Source organism: Furipterus horrens, unplaced genomic scaffold (genome assembly GCF_987537825.1).
Source record: "Furipterus horrens unplaced genomic scaffold, mFurHor1.1.pri manual_scaffold_5, whole genome shotgun sequence".
In the NCBI taxonomy this organism is placed as follows: domain Eukaryota; kingdom Metazoa; phylum Chordata; class Mammalia; order Chiroptera; family Furipteridae; genus Furipterus; species Furipterus horrens.
In genome coordinates, this window is record NW_028327175.1 from 192346036 (window position 1) to 192372039 (window position 26004).

Below are 26004 nucleotides of genomic sequence, written 5' to 3' on the forward strand. Positions count from 1 at the left end.
ATAATGAAATTAATGGAAAAAGAGTAATCATTCTAGATATTAAAACAGAAAGCTACAATAATTATAACAATGTAGGCCATAGACTACAAATCAATAAAATAAATAATATGAAAATATGTACATAAATATTGTAATTTTGTGTAATATTAAAGAATATCAGGTAAGTAGAGGAAGAATGATTTTTTAATAACCAGTATTCATACAGTTGGCTAGTCCTATTAAAAATATATAAATTTGAATATCACTCCTTACATTAAAATAAGTTTCAGATGTATAAAATAGCATACTATAAAAAAGACTGACAAATGTGTTGAATTAAAATATAAGCAAGCATTTTTATAAAATTGTAATTGGGGAGACCCTTCAAAGAAAAATTCTAATTGCTGTGACTGGAACACTGACACTTAAATTTTAGAACCAAAGTCACAATGAAAGACTAAAATCTACTGCCAAACTTTAGGACATTTATAACAGTCAAATTTTCTACAGAGTCCTGATTAATTAATTTTAAAAAGTAAATGTGCCAATTGAAAACTATACAAAGGAAATAAACAAGCGATTGGCATACATGCATACCAAAGAAAGGAACAGGACTGGCAGGTAATAGTCCAAGAAATATAACTTGTCACTATAATAAATGATCACTTATGACAGCAATTTTCAATCTTTTATTTCATGGAACACATAAACTAGTTACTAAAATTCTGTGGCACACCAAAAAGTATATTTTTTGCTGATCTGACTAAAAAGTAGATATAATTTGATTTATTCACACCAGACAGCTATTGTTGTATTGGCTGTTGTCATTTTTTAAAAATTTGACAGTCTAAGGGAAAAGAGATCAGTGACCCTGACTAAATAGTCAAGTCCTGCATGTTTTAAAAAATCTCATGGCCCACTCGTTGAAGATCACTGACCTATTAGATAAGCTAAAAAGAAACAACTTTATAATATCCTGTGTTGCCAGTGTTTGAAAAAAGGAGAATAGGAGGGCTGGTTTGACAATATTTATCAAAATGTGGAATGTACTTTATCAGTCTCTTAGGAATTAGAGATATTTGAACAGATATTCAAGGGTAGACTTAAGGCTCTTGATTTCAGCACTTTTTATAAAAGTGAAGAGTTAGAAATACCCTAAATGTTAATGAGGAGATCCAGTTTATCTAGGCAGATATAAAAACTCTGACGTCTAGTTAGATCATGACAATAGTTGAGTGAGAGAAGTGAGTCAGGCATGAGACAATAGGGAGTACTGGGGACTGCAGAGAACTGGAAAATGTTAATGTCCCCAAGGTTACAGCTGCTCTCAGCTCCAGCTATTTGCTGCCTTGAGATAATGCTGAGCTAGACTGCCAGACTTTCCAATTTTTCTGGAAGAGAAGCCAGAAGTCAGACTTGGAAAGTAATTATGAAAGAAAATACCAAGTGTATCATATCTACAGGTGAAATTTAACTTAACACCCATTTGCACCATCTGACGTGAACGGTGAAATACTGCTGTACAGCCATCACTGTGGTAGATTGTTATATTGCCCCACACTTGCTTCCTCTTCCCTGGAAGAGGATGAGACACCCCATCCGCTGCCTAAGGGTGTGGAACATTGCGCTGTCCTACCCTCTATGAATGTCAGGCTCAGCCACGTGTCTCCCTGGGACCAAACAAATGTGAGTGGACGTGGCACACACTCCCCCCGCACCCCACCTTTCCCTCTGCTTCTGTCCTAAATAGGAGCTGCCTGAATCCTGGAGTTAGACGACGTGTGAAACAGAGCCGTAGCGGCTGACCCCCGACCCCAGACGTGCCATGTCCACAAGAAATAAATAGTTGTAGTCGTATGGCACTAAACTGTCAGGGTGGTTAGTGCAGCCTAGTCGATGCATACAAACACTAGTAAGAACTACGACAGTTTTCATTGACATGAAAAGATCTCTACAATGTGTTACTGAGTGAAAAGAAAAGCAGCAAGACGTGCATGGAAAATATGAAACTCTTTATATAAAAAATGAACTATTGTTGATGGTGATTGTCTTGAAATATAGCACTTAAGACAGTTTTTACTTTGTTTTTGTATTTTCCTGTGTTTTTGATTTTTATAACAAATCATCTTTATAAAAAGAAAATAATTAATATTCAATACTTTTATTTGGTCAATGGTTAGAAAAAGTACGAGAGCCACGCAAAGCATTATAAAATAATCCCATTAGGAGAATTTCCTCCTTAGGAAAGTAAATATCTGTCTTCTCATTAAAACTTAATTATAGAGCCAAAGCTAGCCAAGGCACTCACAGAGAAAATCAAAGTGTAGAAATTTGTTTAGCAGGATTTCAAGAATTATTATAAAGCTATAGTCATTATGACAATATGGTTTTGGTACAACACAGGTATATAAACCAATAAAAAAAAACCGTTGAGAATCAACACAGACCAGAAACCTGATTCCTGACAAAGTTAGCGTTGTAGACGAGTGAGAAAGGAATGGAGTTTCCAATACATGATTTTGGAAATTTGGTTGTCCATAAAAAAAGAAAGAAATTGGACCCCTACCTCACATAATAAGTAAAAATTAATGCCACATGGTTTAAAATTTTTAATATGAAAGGAAATATTAAACATTTATAACACTGGTTATAAAAGATTTTAATGACTTTGGAAGAAGGGAAAACGTTCCTTATTATAAAGTTCAAACCATGAAAAAAAAAATTAATTGAACTACGTTGGAGAACTTGTGTTTATCAAAAGACTTCATTAAAAAATGGAAAGATAACCAAACAGGAGATATTTAACAAATCTGCAACTGGCAAATAAATACATTTAGCAGTTTGGGGGTGCTTACTGTGTGTGAGATACTGTACTCAGCACTTGACATATATTAATGTATTTCATTTTCACAACCACCCTAAGAGACGAAGTAGTATCGTCATTCCCATTTTAGTAGATAGCACTGAGGCAAGAGAGGTTAAGAAACTTGCTAAAGTTCACACATTAAATGGCGGTACTGGATTTGCACCCAGGCAGACTGACTGGCTCCAAAATCTATTCTTTTAATCACTTTCTACTACCTCAGCTATATTAAATAAAGGATGATGATCTGAAACATATAAAGAATAACTACAAATAAATAGCAAAAAGACTAACAATGCAATAAAAAAAAAGAGCAAAATACCTAACACCTCCCAAATGAGGAAATATTAATGGTCAATCAACATATGAACAGAGTTCAATTTTACTAGCAATCAATGAAATGCTCATTAATGCTACCAACAGCGTCAAGAGCTAAATCCATCAGACTGGCAAGCATTAGGCAGTTTGCCAGTATAAAATAATGACAAGGATGTGGGCTGCTCCAGCCTGACAGTGGAACTGTAAATTCATAACTATATTAAAAGTCATTTTCATGATAATTGATATTTTGGTCTATCTAAAGTTCTCGTTTAAGAAAACTCTCTCTTTTTAGGCCACATTTTTTCTTTTACTTAACACAATAGGTTATCTAACATGAACACATGAAATAGTCCCATTAAAAATAGAAGCAAATATGTTTTGATTTATAAAATATGCATATGGAGTTTATTAAATGGCTTGTACAATGTCAAATTAGTCTTTAAAAATTGATGGAAAAATTGAACCTCATTCGAGTCTATTTTAATTTAAAAGGTGGCACATATTTGAGTGAAAAATTATTTAACTTGTTCTTAAGAGCCTACTTAAGAAGAATTTTTCTACCAACTCGGAGGGGTTGACAAAACAAAATGGTCATTGTAAATTGATGGCAAACTCTTAGGCTGTGTGTTTTGGTTTTGTTGTTGTTTATTGTTATTTAATCTGGTGCCTTTTGCCTCATTTCTCACTGTTCCTTGTATGATATTTATCTTAAAAACTTGAATCAGCAAGGAAAGTGTCAGAAGATTACAGCTCAGTTCATCTCAAACCCCTGCATATCTTTACACTGGTCTGCAGAACAGTCTTAATGATGTTATTATAGAAAGGCCAGAGAGGAGAATAACTTTTTTCAAGCCTGTCTGTTCTAGAAAGTTTCCTAAAATCAGTGCTAAAAATCATCATGCTTTGAACTATCATCTTTGACTAGATGGTCAACCCCTCGCTCCAAATCCTGCAGAATTAAGTCCTGGATGGCAGCTCCCGTCCTGTTCCTTTGAGGCCTGCTGTGTGAAGGCACGCAACACTGTCAGCGGCTTTTGGGGTCCCCAGTATAATAATAGGATAAATTATGTTTTCGTTTCCACATCTGCATGCGGAGATTGTTTTGGAGATCTTTCAACTTAACTCATTATAATCAAGTTGTACCAGCCTTTGTTTTAATAAGGTTCTAATCTCGAGGTCTATCCCTCGCATCAATGCCTTTACACGCTATTAATTGCTTTCTCGTCCTCCATTAAATTGTGGTTGCAATTGCTTCGTCTTAACAGGCACTTTGTGCTTTGTATTCTGCCCTGTGCTCCGCAGACGCACTTAGTCACATCATCTTCCCAAAGAACAAGATTACCTATTATCCCGTTAATCTTGATGTCCTTTCTTATGTATTTGGTTCCTAGCTAATGTCCAAGCAGGAAGCTGTGTATTATCGTCTTTAAAAAAAAAACAAAAACCTTTTTTTTTCATAGGTTGGATGGCCAAAATTTACTTCTAGACAGAACTTGCCTGGTGCACTCATTTATTGTTTTGTAGAACCAATTAAAAAGACAAAGGGTCTATTCTCCCTTGATACACAAGAGTGACTTCCATTAATATTAATGGAAGGGAATCACTTGCATGGAGGTGAGTGAAGCCATCATATTAGAAAGTGAAAAAAAAAAAAAAAAAAAAAAAAAAAAAAAAGAAAACAGAATCCGGAAGGAACGTGGCTGTATTTCTCTCCAGAGAAGCTGCACAAAAAGCTAACTGCTCAGTTCACAAATGCGTTTTCCCTCTCCGCTTTCTGCTTGTTTGCATATTAAAGGAAAGCCGTGGCTAATTTGGAAGCGGTCTCTTCCTTCACCGATCAATGGAATTCGAAGTTGTTATTTTAACACAAATGACACACCTTGCAGAAGGGATTTGGGAATGTAAACAGTCGGGGCATCTGACAGGCTTTTGCTGAAGCGGGGGTCCCCTGGGACCTGCTTTGGGAGGCGGAGGTGAAAGTAGAAATTGGTTACCTGCAGAACCCTGCACAGAGAAGCTTCATTTTCAAGGGAGACAGGCCATCTGTGTCAGGCTTATCTGTTGACACGACTTTGCCTGAAATCTTATCAAAATCTGGGAACTGCTTCTGACTTTTCAGTGCGGCGTCTTGCCCCTCCTGTGTACTGGGTGAAGGTGTTACGTTTTAGGCTGGCATAGTCTGGCGCAAGCTGGGGACGTTTCTGTTGTATCATTTCATTTTTTGGTTAATTGTTTGAGTTAAGCTCTTTGAAGTATGGGCTACCTCTCCAATATCATCTTTTATTGACACATTCATTTTGTATCTGATGAAGGTTAAGTTCAAATTAGATTTTTGTGTGTGTGTGTGGTTAAGATGTGCTTTTTTAAAATTGTTTTTCTATTACAGTTGGCCCATCCCCCCCCCCAAATTGCTCTCCCCTGCCCCTCCCACCTGCCCCCTCTCCCACAGTCAATCCTCACCCTGTGCTTCAAAGATACAGCCTTCTGGGTAGCAGCCTATGTTTGGTATCTTCCTGTCTGCAGTCCATTTCCTTGGCTTAGACTGACTTACCATAAAAACTAGGCTCGGGAGTATATCATTTTCTGCTTCCGATCTCCCTCTTCCCATGGCTGCTGAGCACTGTCTCTGGAATGTCGTTACTATTCATACTGACCTAGAAAATGTTTCCGAGATGAGATGGTTCCTCCTTTAATTGCTTCCTTTCTTAACTATGACAAATTCCCTGCTTCAGAACATTACCTGCAACTTTCTTTGGAGCCAAAAAAGATTCAACTCCTGTAGCCAGAGTTCCTTTTTTACCTTAAAATGTGACTCTTACCCTGTCCTCCATTTCTCACCTTTACTATCCTCTCTTTTGTCCTGGAAGCCAATTCAATCTTGATCTGCTCTGGTCAGAAGTCCCTAAAAAATCATCTTTATTTTCTCCTCACAGCAAAACCATGTTTATTTGGTTTTTGTTTTTCCCCCATACCTGGTGCTGTGGTTTGCATAAAGTATCCAAAGGAACCTTGTGTCCGGGAAAGTGGAAGTGGCAATGAGGAGGTCCCAGAAGCATTGTGTTTTAACTTTACACCATGGAATTGCTTTTATTCCCTCTAACATTTTTCAGTGTGCTAGTCCAAGTCCTCTCTGCTCTTCTTTTATACATGAGGCACGGTGCAAATCTAAGGAAGTTTTGGACAGGCTTACAGGGAAGTCTAGTCTCCTTCTAGAGCAGACCCCCATCTGGCAGGGACAGGGCTGCCTGCTCGAGTATTCACACCATGTTCAGTATTGGCTGGTAGCAACCAGGAGAAGCCTGGCATCAGTGAGGGCGGAGCTGGACCCAGAGGGGTGGCATCTGGGGGCACCACACCCAGCTATTTGTTTTTCCCCACTTGCAGCGTGGCTATGGCCTGCAAAAGAAGATGTCAGCGAACGATCAGGGTGCTTCTGTTTCTGCTGGCCATCCTCCCAGTGCCCGCCACTGCTCCCTTGGGAATCATCATGAGATTACTGATGGGCGTTGTAGATTTTTCCCCCCAAAAGCTCTGAAATTGATGAAAACCATACATCAATTAAATTGGCTCCAAGGCTTTGCTGTAGCCAAGGCTGAAAACCCATTTCCTGCTTCCCTGTTCCCAATTATTTACAGCCATGTTTCCAATAGTGCACAGAACAGGTTGTAGAGATTAAACACTGTGAAGATACTTTGATGGTAGACTGCCAACATGAACATGTCCTACATTTGAATATAAACCCCCTACTCCTTTTCAAATTCCTGGAGAGAAATTTAAGTCCAAATATTTAAGCACTTTTTACAAATTAAAGTCCAAAGAAAATAAAGTCTACAATCAGGTTCTCTTGCCCTAGTGAATGCAATTGTTTTTAAATTTCAAGTTCATGTTCTCCAATGACTTATGTTGGGGTTCTTATTATCTAAAGCAGTTCAGGTTTCTTTAGCAGCTTTATCCTGGTCTGTTTATTATGGAGATGGATATCGTTCCTTCAGTGCTTCATAAATTACAAGGTAATTTTGAATGAATCCAAACAGTTATAGGGGCCTCAAGATAGTTACAACCCTGGCTTTCACACTTACCCAAAGTAGGAAATAAACTGATCCCAAGCCCCTAAAACAATTATCCCAATACCCAGGGTTACCAAAACCATAGCAGAGATTCAGTGGTGACTGAAGGAAAGTAGACGGAGAAAATCTTGGTTTTAGTGTTCCAAAGATGCCAGTCAGTCTATGCCTAAAGCCTAGAATCCATGCCCTGTGAGTATAAATTGAACTAAGAGAAGTCTCTCCATGGGAGGCTAATTGGACCCGATACGCTTAACTCTATGAGGGAAAACCCACCTGTATAAACGTTCCACTCCAGTACATGTTCTTGACCTGGTACTTCTCCTTTGAAAGCACTTATCTGGAGGCTGAGGACTGCATCTGTCATGTGCTCTGCGGGTCCCTGGCATCCCGTGCCTCGCATGTCGAAGGGGCTTGATAAATAATTGTTGTAAGAAGACAGCATTTAGATTCCACGCATGTCATTCAAGCTTCTGTATCACCTTACTTGAAGAATAGCCTTCTTTACAAGGTGACCTCTTAAAAATCTGGTGCAATTTACAACCCTGTGGTGCAGGTTTTTCTAAACAGTGCAACAGAAAGAAAAACAGAAATAAATCAGGCTCTGTGACTGTCATCTATAACCTTTAATTTCACATGGTCATGTTCTTCATTAGAGCCCTATTTCCATCAATTGGCTTTATTACAAGTAAATGCTTACTATTTTAACTGTGATAAAAATGCTGTAAACAACTTACATTTATGCTACCAAAATAATGCAGTTAACAACGTATGGTTTTTTAAAGTTAGGTTTCTGCTAATAAAGTTGGAAAAGCTCTGGTTCAGCAATAGTAAAATTGGCTTAGAGCCTGAGAGTTTTATCTGGAATCAAATTCTTCTCTGACTTAACATATTTGAGACTCAGGCTACTTGTTCTGTAAAATGAGAGGGACTGTACACATCAAAGATTGTTGCAAGATTAAAAGAGTTAAATAAGAAAATCTAAAAAGCCCCTGGCACCGAGTAGGTGCTCTATATTCTTCCCCCTACTCGTAACAAATACTTTCCTATAGAGCATCTGTGGTCCATTTGGCAGTGGACCACACAAACAAATAAGCACTTAATAAATGTTTCAACTTTATTTTTAATATTTTCAGATATTTTAATTATTCTAAACAGTTTCAACTATAACTGGGTAACAGTTTTTATTATTACAATTAGCTACTTTCCTATAAGTTTTGTGTTACTTGGTTTATACTTCTATTCCAGCACTTGCCCCCACACTAGAATTTTAGTGCCTTTGGAACAAGGATTGTGTGCCGGACTTCGCCTTCAGTATGGGGGCAATATAGTTGAGCTCAGTAAGCTCTAAATAAAGAACTCTTAAAAAACTTCAGAAGACACATATGTAAAACTTATTATGTCCCAATCTCTGTTATAAGCACTTTGTAAATATAAACCCACTTCATCCTCATAACACTCTGAGGTAGCTACTATTATGACTCCCATTCACCAAAGGAGAAGCTGAGCCAGAGAGAGCTAAGTGACTCTAGTCAGAGTCACACAGCTGCCCTGGTTGGTGTGGCACTGCTGGGTGGAGCATCATCCCATAACCAAAAGGTTGCAGGTTTGATTCCCGGTCAGGACACATACCCAGATTGAAGGTTCAGTCACCATTTGGGGTGCGTGCAAGAAGACAACCAACTGATGTTTTTCTCTCTCCCTTCCTCTCTCTTTAAAAGCAATGAAAAAAATTGTCCTCCTGTGAGGATTAAAAAAAAGTCACACAGCTAAGTAAGCAGTAGAGCCCGAATTGGAGGCCACCATTGCCTGACTTCGAAGTCCCTTCCCTTGATCCGTGCATCATGCTGGCTCCCACTAATGAAAATGTTGATCAAATAAAAAACTTTTTAAATAAAAATAAAATAATAAATAAACAGAACAAGAAAGAAAATGATGATCGAATCACCAAAAGGGAGTTGCAAGAGAAAGCTGATTGAATTAGTAATAATTCAGTGCTAGAATTTGTATTGTGGTCGCCATAGTAACCCTAACTCTTCCATCTTGGTATGTGTACATTATGAAGGAAGCATTCCCAGAGTTGAGCTCAGTGAGTGGTGGGTGTGGTGTTGGTATGTACAGAATCATTTCATCCATCTGCACTGTGAGCACAGCGCCTTGGGCCTATGGAAATGTTTAAGAACTAAAACAGAATTTTTATTTTAAAAGAAGAAACCTGCAAAAATTGAAAATTAAGAAGTATCTGCAAAATGTAATATAATGTCAACTCTATTACTGGTGAAATTTAGTATTCATAGACACGTCAGTACACTTGCAAACAATCCATAGGTTTAGTTTGCTCGCTTCATTAGAATTTCTAAGTAGGCAGGATAATTACAGCCAACCACAGGTTATATCATACTTACAGTAAATGTTTTTAAAATAAAAAAATTATTTTAAATCTTTTTGTACATGTTATAGTACAAATTACACGTCATGAGAGCACATTTGACTGTGTTTGATGTGCCATCTGGAGGCATCTGTGAGGGTCTTAAACGGCTCTTGTTTGACTCACTTCATCTCCATCCCAGCAAACTGCCCAGCAAGACGCCTGCTTGTCCTCGCCCGAGTAGCCCCACGCGTGAGGCGAAGAAGAAAAGCACACACTGTCTCATTTACGAGTTTCATGAGTAACCAATTTTTTAAAAAGTAATAGTATTTTTCCTAAATATTATCATGCAAATTTTCGGATTATTCCTCCTCCATTGTCTCACTTTGTAATTCTGAGAAACGTATACAAGCAGCAGCAGGGAACGGCCTGAGGAAGGCAGAGAAGAGCTTGGGAGGGGGAGGGCTGGGACGACTGATGAGCAAACGCTCTCACCACCCGGATCACGAATCCCTCCCGAGGACAGTGACGCATCTGTCACCCCAGAAAACTCATGCCCCGCAGACACAGAGGTAGAGCTCTTAGCCCACTTGCATTCTTGTGGGTATCCCAGGACTCCCTCTCAGCACTAAGTGCCGTTCTGAGCATGCAGGAGGCTCTTTGGTTTCCCAAAGCCACTATAACCGACTGCCTAGGTGGCTTACAGCAAGTCCCCAGCAAGTGCCAAGCGCTGAAGCATTTTTTTCCTCATCAAAATGTGACAAGAACAGGGTCTGATGAGTTCTGTAGCCAAGTGCCAAGATATGACTGTAGACGCCTTGGAAAAAGAGGAGAAATACAGTGTTTCACTTCAGATAAAGTGTCGGTTTCAGCTTAGAAGGCACAGCGAATCAGAGGTAACCTGGGGTGGGTCAGTGGTTTCTGGTCGGCAGAATGTTTTAAGCAATACCAAGTCCACCCTGCCCTAAATAAAGTAGATGGGAGAGCCAGGATAACTGAGTTCCTACCTCACTCCGTGGACATTAGGAGTGAGTGAGTAAATTAAAAGTCAGCTTCTACTGGAGATGTTGCAGCCTGATTTGGGGAAAGGGTGGGGGATGGTAGTCCCAAAGGGCGCCTCTTCTTATTCACCTGAGGCCTCAGCACCAAGTACCTCGTGAAAAGTGACCCAAGACAACAACTCAAGAAGGACCATTGATATCACATCCTCCCCAAATCACTTTCCCTGGAGGCAGCACGCCGAAACCTCGGGGATATTCTTTCGAAGGATCAGGGCTGTGAGCACAAAGGAAAGAGGCTGCTGCTACTGTACACTCAGCTCCCACCTTGGTCCTTCTGCCCTTGCCACGGACCTCTGTTACTTTTTAAGAGCAGTGTTAAGCGCACTCAAGTTCATTGTTTTGGGTGGATGGGCTTTCTGACAGGTTCTTCTTCCCAACATCCATCTTTGCCTCCCAGAGAAGCCATCTAAGACCCAGACGATGCCCTATCACCTCTCGAGACCTTTGTATGTGCTGACCCCTAACTGACCACCCCGTCACCCTCCCGCTTGCACACCAGGCAGTTCCTGCCCATTGTCAGCACTCAGCATTGTACCTGGGAAGCTCTTCCTAACGGCCAGTGTACCCTGCCACACACAGCAAGGGAAGGTCGTTCATTAATACTGTATCCTAACCCCTTTCATGTATGATGCACACTGTATGTGTGTAGAACAGAACCTCTCTGCGGACTTTTCATCAAAACAGTTTGCTCAGCAAGCTCTGCTGGCCAACATAGAAGTCAAATTAAATGACTGCAGTGTCCACTTTTTAGGGACATTTAAATGTGTATCGTGGGAAGGGGAGAATGAAAAGAAACCAGAATAATCACTTAAGAAAGATCATAGCTTCTTATCCTGCTTGCCTATGAATTTTTTCCCTTGAAGATGCTAAATATCTATATCAAAACTTCCATGAAAATGCAGGACTTAGAATTCCTTTTTGCTTTATAGTTCCCGAGTTGTTTTTATATTCACTTTTACACTGGATCTTGGCAGCAACCCTGTCCATTACCCATTTTATAGATGGTGAGGCTGAGGCCCATCAAGGCCACTTGACTTGTCTAAAGTAACAGAGCCAGTGGGTGGCAGTCAGGAGAGAAGTGTGTGATCATCCATCTGCCCATCCTCCAACAAACCCTCGACAGACAGCCGGTACGTGCTGGGCACTCATATCAGGGAGATGCAGATAAATTAGCTATAGTTTCTCCCCTGAAGGTGCTGCCTCCTGGGTTTTCTCCTGCACCATCCTGTGTTTCTCGCCCTTCCTCCTTCCTGGAGCTGCCTGTGGTTTCAGGAACTTGTGCCACTCACTTGGAAAGTTTGAAGCCTGGAAAGTTGGAAGTTGTGATTCATTTCCTGTATCTGCGTACCCTAATAGAGCTCCGTATGGTGTGCTGCCTTCATGTCCTGTTTTCCTCACCACCCCACCATGTGCTAACATGAGACTGTTAAATGATTTAATCTCGTGCCTGCGACTTAAACAACTTCCCGTCTATTGCGGTCTCAGGAAGAACTTGATTGCAAGAACTACAGGAGACAGGGCCTTCCATTGCTACAGGTCTTCATTGACAATGAAGACATCATGTGGCAGCTAAGGCAAGGGGGCCGAATCTAGAGAAATAGTTCCAACAAATACTATAGAACAATGATTGTTTTATTCTAGGGGAAGCTAAGAGAGAGAAGGAAAATCTAAAAGCAATACAAAAAGGACAAAATATACAAAGAAGCAATTGACAAATATTAAAAGCCTGTAGTCTAACTAGTCATCAACCAAATAGATATTAAAACAATAACTCACCGGTCAAATTAGGGAATAGTTAAATATATACTCTATGTATATATAATGAAACAAGCATTTTTTAAATATTGCTGGTAAAGGAACAGTATAAGTCCCTGTAAAATGAATTGGACTATATATCAAGAGTGTCAAAATAGTTGAGATCCTTGCACTTAGTTATTTCATGTTTAGAAATCTACTGGAAGGAAAGAGTCAGAAACTTTGTCAAATAATGAGAGGCAGAGATGGTCAACCCAACATTATTTATAGTGGTAGGAAATTGATAATTTAGATAAGTAAAAATAATAAAAATGTACATAAATTATCATATACTTAACATATTATAATGCAAAGACTACCGATATGGAGAAATAACAATTTATCAAATGTCAAAATTCCTTCCCTTAAAATCTTGGAAGAATGTAATTGCTGTCCTTATAGTGAGAACAGTGAAGTAAGTGGGACCTTCTCGGGCCTGGGGGTGGGGGGGGCAGGGTATGTGAGGCAGGGAGGGAGCACCGGGCTGAGAACCGGAAACCCTGGCTGTCGCCCCTTACTAATCACGTGGCCGTGGCAAAGTCGCTAAATTGCCCAGAGTTCCCAGTCCCTGCCAGTGCCCTCTGCTCCTGCCTCAGCAGGAGAATTGGGCGGTATGTGTATCAACACTCTTAGCACAGAAACCAGGCCCTAGGGACAGAGAACTCTCAGTGAGATGCATGATAAACTGAAAGCACTTTAGAAACTAAACTGCAGCATATATAAGAAAATATTTTAACCAAGTCCTAATTTCCTTTCCTGTCTGCATATAGAACAGTCATCTCCACAGCTGTCCTCGGTCACTTAAACATAATCCCCGTTGTCTAATTTCGCGATGCCCTCCACAGACGGTCCTGAGTCCTAGGCTCACTCTCACCGACACCAGCTCCCAAAGTTGACTCCAGCCTCACCCACATCTCCCTACGTGGTTGATTGAGATCACCAGCTCCGGGGTCAGGACACCCGGTTCATATCCAGTTCTGTCACATACCAGTTGCAAAACCGTAGCCCAGGTACTTAACTGCTATAAAGCCATGGTTCCTGCAACTAAAAAATGGGGACGGCAGCCTATCCCCCGGGGCTGTGGAAGGATTCAATCAAATAACCTGCTTAAAGGGCGTGGCTAGTGCAACACCTGGAACGGATCAATAATACATGGTTGGTTTTATTATTATTACTATCATTACTACTGTGACTATTTTATTATTAGTATTAATAGTTTTATTATTAAACTCCTGGAAGGCTTTAGCTTGCAGTGGCTGAATAGTGTTTTTGCCTCCCTGTGCCCTCAGTATGATCTTATCGAAGATGTAGAATCAGCTTCAGGAACCCAGGACGGGGTTAGAAAGCACAGGTGATATTACAGAACATGGCAGAAAACCTGCAGGGATGTCCAGATCACTTGTGCACACCCTCACTCTGACCCCCAAACTGCGGTGCCCAACCTGTGAACCCCATCGCATAATCAGACAATTGGGATTCCGGTGTAGGTTTTGAGTCTAAGAGCCAATGAGGAGCGTGGATGGGTTTTGAAAACACGTCATGGTGAGACTAGGAGGGCCAGTATGTCAGGGGACACAGAAATCACTGGGGAGGGGGAGCCTGGAGAGGTGAGTCTGAGACGGTCCATAAAGCATGCAGATGTGATGGAGGTCGGAGGTCATGGGAGCAAAGAGCAGGCACTTGGGGGTCACACACAGGCCCCAATGACTCAAAGCAGATGGAAATATGTTAGTGTCACGTATGCAGCCAGTAAGACCGGGCATGTTGTCATCGAGCCATCTGATGAGGGACACTGCCTTGTGTTTCTTTGTCATGGCCCTGGGCCAGATAGCCAGTCCCCGGCCTTTTCTTCCTTGTCACTTTCTGCCCCGTCCGCTCATCTGTACACCTACTGGGTGCTCCTCTCTGCTGATGGCCGTGGGATCATTGCCTTTTCTTACTATTGACTGGTGTGTACTTTCCTCACTTTCAGTGTTAAGCAGTGAGGTACAGGGAGATGAAAGCAGGAACATTGGAGTCAGAAAAGGATTGAGACCTCAGTTCTGCGTGTGAGGAAAAGTGCATTTCTCTAAGCCTCCATTTTTATATCTGTAACGTAAATACGAAAATATCACACCCCACCTCACTGTTGGGAGAATTCATTGAAGAAATGTGTTTGTAGAGAAACCAGCATTTGTAGGTGGTTACTAAATACCTTCTTTCCCTTCAGTGGAGAAATGTTTAAATGCAAATATTATGTTTTATACGTTTACAATGTTTAAAGGCAAATCTTGTTCTTGTGGCTTTATGACTATCTAATCAAATATGCTTGTAAGTGCTCGGATAACTAAAAACACTTAACAGTTACAACCAGGTCAATTGCTAAGGATATAATGCTAAGCAAGAGAAAGTTCTTGCCAGCTGGAGCTTTCATTCTAGTTGGAAAAGGCACTTTGATGACGCATAGACAAAGATTTTTATAGAAAAATAAGATAGTCCTATATGCTTACTCTGCGTCGCTTTTAAATGGAGATTTTTCCAATTGATTGACTGACAAGGTTAGCTGGTGATAAGGGCGTGTGAATGAAATCCCAGAGTCCAAGGTAGCAGGTCCTAAAGAGATTAGAGCGAGGGGGTTCATTTTGAGCTGAGGAGGATCACGTGTTGCTGTCTAAGAAAACACATTCTATAAATCGTGACACCTCGGAAAACGAAACGAGCCAGCTTTCCTAGGCCAGCAAATTGCTGGTGACCCTGGAGAATTGTGTGAGGCCACAATTTAATTGCCCAAGCTTTAAGCGATCTGCAGTCCTTTATCCCATTAATTCAACCTGCAACTTTGTTCTCCTGTCCTTTTGAATATGCAGGTCTCATTGATTTCAATGGGAGTAACAGACACAGAGAAAGGGAAGAATTGCGCTAATTATCTGTTCAAAGCAGAGCGTCACTTAAGGTACAGTTTTAAAGTGTTTGCAGACACATTACTGAGTCAGCTTCTTCTCACGGGCTTCTCCAGAAGGCTTTCCAGTTTGAATGGGCCATTTTAAAGGGCAGTCTCCTCCCCTAAAATCTTGGTGTCGTACTCACGCACTAGTAACTTGACCATGACTGCAGGGAGGCAGTGACCTCAATATTCATCTGCTGAATTGTTTCAGATTTTAGCTATAGCCTAATCATAATTACCAACCCCCCAAAACATTATCAATTCCTAGAATGCCTGTTGGGCTTGCCTGGTGTTCCACACAGCCAGTGAGGTCGCCGCAGCCGCGACCCTCAGAGACCTTTTGTTTAAAATAGTCTCGGTCCATCGATCATGCACCAACATGGTACAGAGAGGAAAACGGTTGTAAATAAAACATTTAAAGCAACTGAACTTTCACAGACAGTGAGCGCAGCACTGTGATTTCAGCTGCCCCTCACCTTATGGACCATGTGTTAGAGCATTTGGCTGCATGGTAAATTTCTGTAAAACAAATCTATTTCTCCACTGATTTCCACTCTATAATCCCATGCGCATTAGAATTCACACAACTCTTATTTGAAAACTTCTGGGGAGGGGGGCCATCCAGATGGCGTGGACTGCCAGCTCTGGAGCTGCTCTGTGTCTTTGAGGGACTTCTCGATGCTGGACAAGTTGCAGTCCTGGGACCTTAGGGTCTTCTTTCTGCTGGGAGTTCTTCCTCCGACCCAGAGGAAGTTATTTCTGTGACACCTGGAGATATGTCGACCTCATGTTCCAGCGCCCCTCCTTGTCCTTGTGTCTGGCGTTGATAATGCTCTGGAGGACCAGTCTCCGGATCGGTCGCCATCCGTAATTGTCTCCAGGTGTCACCCGGAGATTGCCCTCAGAGGTTTCACTTTTGCGACACAAAGGAAGAGAGCAGCCACTCACAGCCATGCGGGTCACACAGTCCACCCCATCCGTGCAACATGGTAAATACCATAGGAGCTTTGGGGTGAGTTCTACTTCTATCCTCAAGTTCAGTAGCTAAAATGAGACCTTGGGCCATCTCTGGGATTCCAAGTTTCCTCCTCTAAGATGGGACAATAGTATCTACCTTTTAGAGTGATTGTGTGGCCTAGATATGAGAAAGTATGCAAAAAACCTGCTCATTATGTTGTGATTTTCTGTTTTCAAAAGGGTTATTTAAATATATTCTCGTCCTTCCATGGAATAAAAAGTCCAAGTGTGATTAATATTTCAAAGAAATATTCTCATTTATCTTTTCTCAAATACCATTTCAGAAGGAACAAAGACCCTGTGAAAAAGCTCACCAAATAGTTATGATAACCATATTTTGCTCATAATGCTTGAATGGGAATTTTCTGCAGGGCTTGATTATTAATAGTTCAGGTCAGCTCAGTGCTTACACGCACCTGGTATTTTCTGTGTCAACAAGTAACAAAAAAATTAAAAAATAAAAAATAAGTGGAGCAACAAAAATCCCTGCTTTTATAATTATTGCAAACATATATTCTTGGGTTAAAGGACTTCCCTTACATGAAGCCCTATTTCTAGTAATTGTTAATAGTTGATAATAGGTACCAGAAGTAAAGAATACTATCGTTGAAAAATCCTTTTAAAAATGTTTCTGGCCTGCTATCAAAGACAGAATCCGAGTGTCTCCTCCTTTCCTTCTAAATAGTTATTAGATCAACAAGTAATGCTAATTCCCTTCTAGGTGGAATATAGGGTTTAGAAATTCTCAGGAAAATTGAAAATAATTTTAAACTTTTGTTTCACTCAATATTAGGAAATAGTTCGATTTTTCAAATGAACCATTGAGTAGTTCTACAGAAGTAGAGCGGTGTTAGGGATTTGAGGATCCTCTTCGATCTTGGCTGATAAGCCAACAACGAACAATAAAACCACCAGCAGCTGAATTACGCAGTGCGGGCGTCAGGTGTAAGAAAGTTCAGAAGGAGGGAAGTTTTGGCGACATCTGTGGTAATCAGAAGAGCTTGCTGGAGAAATGAGGTCTTACGCTGGGACTTCTGAGATAAATGAACAGAATTTGGACCGGTGGGGGAAATATGGGCCTTATGTGTTTTAGACCTGTGATCTGCGGCGGGAAGCAGTGAACACTTTCACATTATGAATGTAGCCAGTCTCTCCAGGTAATTAGCAAACCTAAGAACTTTTATGTAAATGGCTAAAATGAATGGCCCTTACTCAGCAGTAAAACTTCCCAGCAATGACCCCGTGAGAAGAGAACAGCCTCCCCCTCCCCCTCTGAGGCTCCCGTTTCCAGTTGGCATTCAGCATCACCCTGAGTTTTTGCATGCAGATCTTCAAAAGAGAAGGGGTCAACAGATTGTGTTTATGCCAATGAGATGTTCAAATTCTACTTGGGAGCACAAGTAAATGGTAAACCAGAGAACCTGGAAGTTAGCTAAATTGGAAAGCGGGCTGCAGTGCCATGTAGAAGGTATTTGGTAAGAGACCACGGGCTCACTCCGCCTGCAGGAAGTGCAGCGGGTGGAGAATGTTCCCTGACCCAGCTCTGCTCATTATGATCTCAGCTTGAACTTCTCCAGTGATGGGTGCAGAAGGCATGGTGAGGGCTTTCCAAGTGCCCGATCATTTCCTGCTTAGTCTGTCACCAAAAAGTTCAAACATTTAGTAATCACAGTAACTTTTATGTTTTTCTTGCAATAAAATAATGATGCAGGTATTAGAGGTCTGTGCTATAGTTGTTCGTATGGAAAATAATACAATGATGAATAAATAATAATACAAGAATAAACTGTGTTTCGTGAACTCACAACTGTAAACCTACTATTGCCCTACCTTGAGAGAGAGAGAGAGAGAGAGAGAGAGAGAGAGAGAGAGAGAGAGAGAATTAACCTTATAGTTGCCTTAAGGGTCTGCTCACCTGCTTGTTTTTCCCACCGTATTCTCTTCTCATCTCCAGTCTCGTTTTCCTAACTCATCTCCAAACCTAGACCCTTTGACGGCCATTTTTCTCACACTATTTCCCATCACTCCGCGCCTGTGTTATATTAGATTCATAAAAACCCTACCAGTTCTCTAGGTCTTTCATATTCCAAATAGGGACGGCTTGTCCCTGGCTTTGATGTCCACAAATTCTTTCATACTCCTCCCTTCAAAAGTGGGGCCTAATTCTCCTCCCCTGGAAAGTGGGCTGGACTTAGTGACTCGCTTCTAACAAAGAGAATAAAGCAGACGTCTCTGTGCAACCGTAGGCGCTAGGTTACAAAAGGCTTCCGCTGCTCCTCGTTTTCCCTCTCAGATCACTTGCTCTGGGAAAAGCCAGATGCGGAGACATGAGGACACTCACTATGGAAAGGCCCATGAGGTGAGGAACCTCTTGCCAAGAACCCTGTGAGCGGGCTTCGAGGGGGGTCCTCATGTCCTGGTCGAGCCAGCAGATGACTCTAGGCATGGCCAACACCTTTACTGCAACCTCGTAGAAGACCTTGAACCAGAACCATTCAGCTAAGCTGCTTCCAAATTTTGACTCTCAGAAACTATGAGACTAATAAATGCTCGTTATTTGGGGCATCTAAGATTTGGGTGTAATTTGTTATATTATTGCTACCTAATACAATGACCTAACGGAGTAACATGCTGTGCCGAAATAAAAAAGCCCTACAAAGAATCAGGTGAGAATTCCCCATTTTTCAGTAGGCTTTGACAAGGGAGAATAAGCCTTGATTTCACCTTTGCTATTTTTCGCGTCTTAGCAAGAACACATTTACAACTGATTCTCAGTGGGGGCATCTCTTTCCCCTAAAGTTTTTTTCATGAATGTACAGGACATTCTGGGTTTGCATGATGACTGGGGACACTATACAGGCATTTAGCGGGAAGGGCACAGGGATCCTAGATGCCCTGAAAACATGGAACAGACGCGCACAATTAAGAATCATCATGTCTCCCTTACCAGTTTAGAGTGCCCTGCTGGACATTATGAAGGTAAAACAAAAACTGTTCGCAGCTGTCTGAACTAGAACTTCCGTATTACATTTAAGTCAGTTTTATGGGTTTAATATACACTACATTTTCCAAAAATAAAGCCGCTGTAGAAATTGATTGATGATACTTTTTTGTTTGCTTAGAAACTTTCTAGAGCTATTCTAAACCACCTCAATGGCAACTGTGCCCCACATATATTGAGTCACCGTCAGACACCCCTATTGATCTGCACTTTTAACCTGAAGGATGCTTGGTGATTCTACAGATAGGTGAAATTACTGGACTACTTTGATATAGCCATATGCAAGCATTACATACAGAAATATACATTAAAGTTACTTTCCATTTATGTATCCTGCATTTTATAATTACAACACTAAATGGCTTTAGTGAAAATTATTTGTGTAAATATTTTATATGTGTTGTGAATTTTTTCAGATAATAAGGAACACTACAAAGTATTTTCAAAGGAGCACATTGAGTCTGTTACTGAAACATTGCTCTTGATCCATTATTACATCTGTGTTGAGAGGCAGAGTGGCAGCGTGGAGTGAGAGACAGACCCGGATTCAAATCCTGGTTCTACTATAAATTACTGTTAGTTAGTATTTTATTACCTCTTTCAGGATTGAGTTTTCTCATCCGTAAGATGAGCTAATAACAACTATCTTGCAGACTTTGGGAAGGGGTAGAATTAATATATTAAGTGTTCGGGATAGTGCCTAGCCCATGGTAGGTGTGTGATAATGACACACATCACAGTAAGCAGTAGTACAAATTTTGATCCATTCTGTAATGAGAAAATCCGTGTGATTGTTCTTCCCAGTTGGGCTAAGTAGAATACCAGTTTGATTCTGAAACCCAACAACTGCCAGGCTTAAAAATAACAGAAGGAAACCCAATGATACTTAAGGTATCACTTAGTGTAAGGGTGAAGAGACGTAGTTTCAGTCTGTGATGAGCTTGGAAGGAGCACATGAGCATAGCAGCAAGTGAAGGGGCTCCAGTCATATTTCGGATGTATAGTGTTAACTGTCATTCGTTACACAAAAGGTTACACGAAAGCTGAAATAAAGACGATGAACTTGGGATCTCCACTTGGCCCATCATCATCCTAGACGCCACCGTTCACATCCCTCCTCTCCATGAGAAGTCAGTGGTTTGGCTGTAAGTGGTGAGAGGTGGTCTGGTTCACGCTCTCTTCTGATCACCCCTCCGTGCTCCTGGGTGGGCGGACCCTCGTGCTGAGTCCTGCACAGCACACGTGGGGGTGTGTCCTGTCCTCACCACCGCCGTCCTTGCTGCTACTCACGGAACTCAGGCCAGTCAAAGCCAGGGTTATCACAGGCACCTCCAAAGAAATGGCAAAAGCTGGATTGTGGGCAAGAGTAATATTAAGACTATAATTCTGAAACACCCAACTATGGCCCGCTAGGGTGAATCTGATTGTTCTTCTGCATTACAGACACCAGAGTCTGAGGGGCTGCAAGATCCCAGCCAGCTTTATCTGGCATGAGACTCATTTGGTAGAAACCTCCAAGGAGAACTCTTAGTAGGGCCAGAGCAACCCCAAAGTCCATGAAATGGATTCGAGCTTTTCCTTAAAGTGCCCATGCAGTGTTTCACCAAAATCTGGATTTATTTCCATTGTGCTTTTTAGTAAAAACACCTGCATGACCTGACATGGAAACATTAATAAAATAGGGAGCTCTTCTAGTCAGTATGCATAAAAAAAAGTCATACAAACCCAATATCTTATAGACACTGGTACTAAAATTGCAAAAAGCTTTAAGAGAAAAATGAAGTTGTTAAGAATTATCCAAATATCAGTACGTCTTTCTGTAACTGACATATGTATAGAAGATATTTAAATATAAGTTATCTGAACTAAAATGAGACGTTAAGCATAGCACAATAATAGCAATAGTTATGGAAACCATCTGAAATGTCCTCTAGTTCCGCAGTATCACATAATGATATGACAGCTGAAGTTGCTCACAGAATAACATAGCATTAGAGACATGTCAGTAGACATTTTTGTAGGTTCACAAAAGGTTTCTGAAGGCTGGAAGATAGTTTAGACAATACAATTATTTAATCAAGAACGTCAAATACCAGCCATCCCAGCACCTGCTTTTTAAAATAAAGGAAGCCAGGAGCTAAAGGCGTGGTTTAAAATGGGGCAGAGGAAGGATAACGGACACACGGAAGAGAAAACGTAATTACAGAGTCTGACGGAGATGGCTGTCGGCTGTAGCTGTGCCGTCTTTTTTGTCTCAGAAGTTTATATTTGACCTCATCGGTACTACAAGAGAAAAAGAAAGCTGTAAATTACAACTTTTTAAAAAGGAAGCGAGAGGCTCCGGTTACATCTTTTGATGTCACGGTTCTTACACTCTTTTACTTCCTCCCAGCCCTGCATCCCCGGGTTGTTCTGGATTGCAGGTTGAGGACAACATCCATCATTGACCTCCTGACTTTACCTGTCTCGGCTTTGAGTGTTCAGGGGGATTGCTCGGGTGCTGAGAACATCAAGTAGCAGGTGCCATGTGCGTGTACCTGTATCATTACCAGAATAAGTATAATGGGACTAAACTTCCCTTCATACAGAAGTGGGCTTTCTAAAACGCAGCGTCAGGATGAAATAGGAGTCCCCTCATTTTGAAATGGAATGATCCTAAAGTTAATGACATTTTTATAACTCTACATTTTCAAATATGGTTCAATAAAAAGATTAACGGAATATGGTGGATCATTCAGGATTAACCAGAAATGCCTGTGTTTCAAGCCTGTGGTTGAATATGTTTCTTAAACACTCGTGGGCTTTCTTGCCTCCCTGATTGTGACTCACCTACTTGGCCAGGCTGCTGCCAGCCTCGATACCCAGGGCCGTAGGTCAGCGTGGCGCTGGACCAGGGTCTGAAACTTCTCTGAACCCAGCTCCAGATGTTCACCAAGTATTTCTGGCACTAAGTTTTACTTGAAGTGAAGAAACTTCTGTGGCTATACTTCGACCACTTGGCATTGTCTGTGTTTGGGAAATTATTTTTATTTTAAGTCTTATCTTTTAAAGAAACACTACAGTTTGTCAACTGGGCTGTTTATGTTTTGATAAAGAAAACAGAATACAGAGTGGTTTGTCTCTGACCACTTAGCTAAAATTCAATTTTGTAAAATTTTCTGATTATAAATAGCCCACCAAAATTATGTATACTTTAAAATAAAATAGCAGAGCCTTTTCCCATATATAACTACCTAGGATTATATTATTTCTAAAAAAAGTCAATAAAAATTATCCCTAGCAAAAAAAAAAAATACCCCTTTTTCTTGCTGGCATATGTGGTACTCTTAAGAGTAGAATTAAAAAATTTAAAACATTAAGTAAATAAGAAATAGGGCAATTGCTTTCATATAAAGAATAACATATAGAGAAAAGAGTCATAGGTTAAGAGAAAAAGAAACTAAGTTCATTTCTACAGAAATAAAGGTCAAATGGGTTAAAAATAATTAGAATTTTTAGGTCAAGGAAAATACAACCCATGTGTAGTAAGTGGACGCATGGGTTATTTTCCTCATATTGTTAAGGTAATTGGTGCTTCTTTATCCCACAGTAAAGGGAGACTATGAATCATTTTTATGATTCAACATGTACAAATCACAAAAAGCTCTGATTTTTTTGTTAAGATAATTTCTTATGCACTTACAGTATTTTCTTGTCAAAGCTTTTACTTCAGGATTGAAATGTTTTTAATGACGGTGAAACGCTCTAATGAAGTGGCCTCATGACTCATTATATCAACACCTTCATGTAACCCAGTAATTGACATATGTATGTATATTATATTCACCACATACATATTATATATGCTATCCATACAAATACGTGTATATTATATGTATTTACAGAGTCAGATTAGAATAACATTTCATTCAAAAGTCACTAATAAAGTTTGAACATTTACATAGAATATTGTGATTAGTATTGCTTCTAGTGATGTTTTGCTTTTTAAAATTTTTTTTATTTTGGTAATCCTTACCCAAGGACATTTTTTCATTGCGTCTAGAGAGAGAGGAAGGAAGAGAAGGAGGGCAGGAGAGAGGGAAGGAGGAAGGGGTAGAGAGAGAGACAGAGAGGGAAAAATCGATGTGAGAGAGAAGCATTGATTGATTGCCTTCTTGTATGTGCCCCCACCAGGAATCGAACCCATGACCTTTTGGTTTATGGGATGATGCTCTGACCAACTGAGCCACACTGGCCAGGGCTGTATCTTTTTAATAACATGAAGATTTACATTAAAAAGAAAGCAACAAAGACAACACATGATTAAGTAGGGAAGGTCTTTCAAGGCAGCACATAGGAGTCATGAAGGTGATCAGTGAGTTGAACTACATCTAAAAGCAAAAGTCTGATGCTAAGAGAAAAAAAATGAAACAAAGTAAAAAGACAAGTAGCAACATTGGGGAAACATTTACAATACAATACATTGCCGTTGAATGTTTTTTCATCCAAATCTTTCCACGGTGATACGAACTTGTAAATGTATTTGACAATATTTCGTTGACTTGTCAAAAGAATCAGTGCGCAGTGTAGGTGTTGGGAACAGTTTTAGTGCTGTTTTCATGTTATTTTTTAAATCTAATTGTGCAATGAATGTTTCATGTTATGATTGAGCATCATCTCTGAGCTCAAACCGTACTCTCAAAACCTTAGGGAGGAGACGCGGGCTTGGTTCCGCCGGGGGAACCGAAGTCATTTAAAAGCCAGTCAGTGAGTCCTGGAAATTCTAACTTTTGTGGGGGTTTCCAGAGGAGAAAATGAAAAAAAAAAACCCTCTTCACTACTCTGCTCCATGGACAATCTGGGAGATGGAATTGTTCTGCTTCTCATTTGTTAAACCGGGGAATTTCTGAGACTCCTTCCAGCTCAAGTCCTCTGGTTCTAAGAAGATCCCCATTGTTCTCATTACATCTCATTCTGCTCCAAGAAATGTTAAAGGAATCATCCCTTATCTTACATCTATCTTTGTGAGCAAGAGTAAAGAAAACTGAATTTAGTTTCTTCGTGATGAATGCATTTGCTAAGTTCTTCCAAAGTAGCAAATTAATTTATTGTGCTTAGTTCGTGAAGGCAAATTAAAGCTGTGCAAACTATTGTGGTTAAACTTAGCAGTCCTCTTCCATAAATGAGAGCTAACTGAGTTAATGTTAATGAAAGGAACTGTATTCAAATACACATTTTAATGACAAGGATGGAAAGAAAATCTTGGACTTCATAAGCTTCTTACATGAAATTTCATGTAACTTGAACAGAAAGTCATTAAAATGTAGTTTTCTATGCTGAAGCCTGTATTAATTGCCTTGTATGAAGCTCTGAAAAGTTCCTTAATAAATGTCTGGTCTCGTGTATCCCTGTGGAAAAAGAATTGTCTATTCATTAGTTAATTATCTCAAACCAAGGGCCCCAGATTCAGTTTTTGCTAATCACTGTCTTTTTTTCTTTGTTTAACTAGTCTCATCAAAACTGAAAGTAAAACAGTTTTTATTTAAGTAAGCAAGTATTTTGCTTGTGTTCATACTGGCTATACAAGGAGTACCACAATAATATATTTAATAAAATAGTTTACAAGTTGTTGATTCTAAGGACTTTGGTCTACTACCCCATGAATATACCTATGTGTTTATGTGTGTGGGAAATGTCTTTCTTAGTCAGATTTTAGAAATGAATCCAGTGAGCTTGATTCTCTCATACTTTTAAGGTTATCTAAATTCATGGGATTATAAAACAAGGATTCTCACTGAATCTTGTGTTGTCACACCTACCTGTTAGCCCCATTTTATTATACTTATCCTAAAGAACATGAGAGAATCAAAATCAGCATTTTCTTTTGCTTTTTATATTTTAATTGCATTTCTGCTTGGTTTGTACTCAGTTCAATGAGGAGAAACTTCGACTTTTTTATGGTAAACTTGATTTTTTTATTGACTTTATTGGCTTTTTATGGCGACCAAATAAACATAAACCATAGAGGCTAGTTATATTCACATTTTTAAAAAGAAAAAAAATTATAGATGCTAAATTGGACTATATATATTTTATACTGGGGTTTAGAAATTTTTGTTTAATTAAAGTACCTGGTTTTTTAATATCAATGTTTGCAATGTTCACTGAATTAAAAAGGTAGTGCCAGATTAGATTTAGTGCTCACTTAATTCTAAGGCTGATCATTTAAATTGAGAGAGATCTAATGTGTAAATCTTTGATACATTCCATCTTATTTCTGTCATACTAAAAGTCATAAGAATTAATAAAACAATGACATTAAGACTGAAATACATCCAAAATCTTTTAGGCTCATCGCCTAAGAACTAGCGAAGGGCCAAGGGTGAAGGGGCCACACTCGGGTAAGTCAAAGGGCCCTGGTAGTTTATCCTGCCACTCAGAGTCGTCCTGGCTGGGTGTTACTTTAAGAGAAAATGAACTCATGGGGAACACTACGTGCTTTAACGAGGAACATATGTAATATTTCTCACCCACATTTTAGTTTTTATCTTGGCTTCCTTAACATCTTCTTTCAAAATGTCAGCAGTGATTAGACTACGTTACGGGATAATTAATATGAACTTTTATCGGAAAG

At 40.0% G+C, this 26004-nt stretch overlaps 1 protein-coding gene across 1 annotated transcript in view; it reads left to right on the plus strand.

Annotated features, from left to right (window-relative positions):
* ATRNL1 (attractin like 1) overlaps nt 1–26004 on the plus strand; it is a 480268-nt gene that overhangs the window by 435297 nt on the left and 18967 nt on the right. The window lies entirely within an intron of this gene.